At 41.7% G+C, this 3640-nt stretch overlaps 1 pseudogene; it reads right to left on the bottom strand.

The window, feature by feature from the left end:
• Positions 1-492: 492 nt before the first annotated feature.
• Positions 493-1240, bottom strand: LOC123583744 (annotated as a pseudogene).
• Between the last annotated feature and the right edge of the window lie 2400 nt (positions 1241-3640).

The following is a 3640-nucleotide window of genomic DNA, read 5'->3' as shown; positions in this document are numbered from 1 at the left end:
CCAAGTTTCTAAGCTTCTATGGGGCAGCCACTTCCTTCTTTCCTTTCCCATCTAGGCCAAGGTCTGGTGTGAAAGCTCCAGATTTCACTGGATCTGCCTAGAGTGCAGGGAGAACTCAGTTCTTTAACTGAAGACTGGTTCAAAACTGACCTGCAAAGGAAAGACAGGCCTGGGTCTCAAGACATATGGCCCAAAAGGGCTAGGGTATGGGGAAAGCCATCCTCCAGTTCTTGAACCTCCAGAACCATCCTGTGAGTTCCCAAGTCTTCTTAAGATCCACCCCTTTCCCTTTTCCTGCCCTATAGAGCCCATTCCAAAGGGGAAGAGAAAGGGTGAATTTGCCTGGACCAATCAGAGGCTATCTGTGGCTTACTCCTGCCTTAGGCCCATGAATTCTCCAGGTATAAGAAAGGAGGAAGAGAAGCCAAGGGCTGACCATGGTCATGGGAAGCTGACTCATGGCTGATTTAACCTGGGGTGCCCAGTGGTGCACTATCTTATACATCTTGCAGCTGATGAGTCAGTGACAGCAGGGTCTGCCAGCCACTCCTAGTGTGCCATGAGTTTGAACCTGGTTTCCTTTTTCCTGTGTTTCTTGCCCACATAATGTCCTCAAGCCATGACAAGGTCATTGAATGTCTCATGGCAGAAGCTGCAGAACTTGTCTGGGTCTATTATGTCTCTATTCTGAGGCAAGGTTTCCACCTTAGTGGATTGCTGCTTCAACTTTCAGTTCTTTGGGTGTCTTCCCCAGGTAATGTGACTGGGCCAGAAGAGGGGAGGAAAAGGTCATGTGACAAATGGGGCAGGACTGGTTCTTGTCTTTGCTTCTGCTGTTTTTCTGATCTGAGCCAAGCTTCTTTGTTTCCCCCTTTAATGTCTCCATTCCATGGACTACTAGGTGTCACTTCACTTTGTTGGCATGTTTTTTGCCCTAATAGTGTGTCAGCTTGTGGGACTCAGAAATGAGTGAGGCACAGCAAACCTTACATTGGGTATTGATAAAGAGACACTGGTTCTTCTGAATCATGTGCTCCAATTCCTCCCTCCCCACTGGTTGGGCCCAGGACACTGCTTTCCACAGGAAGCACGTCCTCTAGCAGTCTAGGTGCACCCTGTCCTGTTCTGTCCTTCTTGATGCTAGGGAGCTGTCATATTGCCTGGCCCCTCCACCGTCCTTAACCTCCACATTGCCCAACGTGGGACACTCCATCTTTCCCACAAGCTCTAACCTGCTGACGGCCACTCATAAACCTTGGTTTCTACTGTTGTATCTTTAAAAAAAAAAACAAATAAGGGGCTCCTGGGTGGCTTAGTCAGTTAAGCACCAACTCTTATGTCTGCTCACGTCATGATCTCCCGGTTCATGAGATAACAGCCCCACATCCGGCTCTGTGCTGACAGTGTGGAGCCTGCTGAGGATTCTCTGTCTCCTTCTCTCTCTGCCCCTCCCTCCCTCTTTCTGTCTCTCTCTCTGTCTCAAAAATAAATAAATAAACATTAAAAAACACAAATAATATATAATAAGCACTGCCAACCCTTTCTGAGTGCTTAATCACCCCCACCGCCAAAGCACACACAGTCATTTGACCTTCTTACGAGATCCATATGTCAGAATAGTCTTAATATTGTTATTCTCCTTTCCAGTTGAGGATGTGCATTTTCTTTGAATTTAGTAACCATGAGACTCTCCTATCCTTTCATCCTGTATAACCCATTAAAATCCATTTCCCATAAAAATTAAAATATGGGCTTGGAATGGTAGTCATAGTCCAAGTCTGGGATAACTTCTGGGGAATAATTCTTCACAGCTCTGCCAACCCAATCTCATATTTGGTTAACAGAATGGGGTTCAAGAGTCCAGAAATCTGTGAAGGCTGGCTAAAATAATGATATAAGGTAAAAATCAGCTTCATTTTTAATAAAAGCCAGTATTAAAACTTGTTAGTTATGATAAAAACGCATTATCTGCTTTAGATAATTTAATCTTTAGAGCAATCCTATGAAGAAAACTCTATTAATAGTTTTCAGCATCTTGCAGTTGGTGAAACTATATCATAGTAACTGTGGGATCTTGGCCATGTTACTTTGCCTCTTCAAGTTCCAGAGGTAGGATCCAAGCCTAGGTTTGTCTTTCTCAAAGCCCATAACTCTTAACCATGGCAACTTCTCTTATCCACACCTAAGCCACATCTGGCTTTAACAACCAGGAGTATAAAGATAAAGACACATGCTAGCCTCAGAAACTGACCTGTAATGAATGGCATCAATCAGTGCCTATTAGAGTATTTGTTTCCCTTATGTTTTTCTAGGACTGCAAATCTTTACATCCATCTCTCCTTACTGGATTGCAACTCACCCTTGGCTTGCCATGATTTCTTTTCCAGCTGCTAACCTTGTGCACCATGGCACTGAACGCAGTCTGGCTGTCCCATGGAGAGGAGGCTGTGCAGAGCATGGCATCTGACAAAACGCAGGTCATTTCTCTGAATGAGCATTATTCATTTCTGTCAGTTAAATTCAGAGGTAGCCTGCATTTCTCCCACTGGGCTGCTAAGAGCATGAAGAGACGTTTTGAAAATCAAAATACTATGCTGCATTCTCCCATGTTGAGAAGGGCATGTCAATTCATCTCAGCGAGACCTCATGGGGCAGAAGTTTTGTAAACACACTACAGTGGCCCTTGGGTCCTAATTTAAAATATTTCTGTTCTACTTTATTCCAGGCACTTGCTTTTTTGTCCCTGAACCAAACCCATAGTTTGTATTCAGTAGGAAAGGGAGGGAGAGCATGGCCATTTTATGTTTATTCTTCCTTGAGCTATAGACTCAACCTTAAAGGCTCTTCAAATTGGAGAAGGGTCAAGGTAAAGGAGAATTCTCCAAAATATGATCGTTTCTATTTATAAATTATTGTTGTGTTACTCTTAAACCTATTTGTGTCCCTTGCATTTCCATATGAATTCCAAGATTAGCTTTTCAAATTCTGCAAAAAACAGTGCTTTTAATCTGTAGATCAATTTGGGGAATACTGTCATCTTTTAAGATCTTATCTTCTACTTCATGAATATGGAATGTGTTTCCATCCATTTGTTTCTTTTTAAATGTAATTCAATAATGTTTTATGGAGGCACGTGGGTGCTCAGTTGGTTAAGCATCCAACTCTTGATCTCCGTTCAGGTCATGATCTCATGGTTTGTGAGATCGAACCCTGAGTTGGGCTCCGTGCTGACAGTGCAGAGCCTGCTTAGAATCCTCTTTCTCCCATTCTCTCTGGGCCCCACCCCTTTCTCTCTCTCTTTCTCTCTCTCAAAATGAATAAATACATTTAAAAATGTTTTATTGATTTTAATGTAAAAGTTCTACACACTTCTGTTTAATTTATCCAATTTGATGCTGTTATAAATAGAATTGTTTTCTTAGTTCCATTTTCAGAATGTTTATGGCTAGTGTATAGAAATACTATATATATTTGTATATTGATCTTGTATCCTGAAACCTCGGTGAAATTTTTTATTAATTCTGGTAATTTTTCATGGATTCTTGACTTTCTATATACAAAATCATCTTTTGATAATAGAGGTAATTTTAACTTCTTCATTTCCAATCTAGATGTCTTTTCTTTTTCTTTTCTTTTCTTT

This window comes from Leopardus geoffroyi, chromosome B3 (genome assembly GCF_018350155.1).
Source record: "Leopardus geoffroyi isolate Oge1 chromosome B3, O.geoffroyi_Oge1_pat1.0, whole genome shotgun sequence".
NCBI classification, from domain to species: domain Eukaryota; kingdom Metazoa; phylum Chordata; class Mammalia; order Carnivora; family Felidae; genus Leopardus; species Leopardus geoffroyi.
The sequence above is the reverse complement of the archived record's forward strand: the minus strand, read 5'-3'. Positions and strand labels throughout refer to the sequence as shown.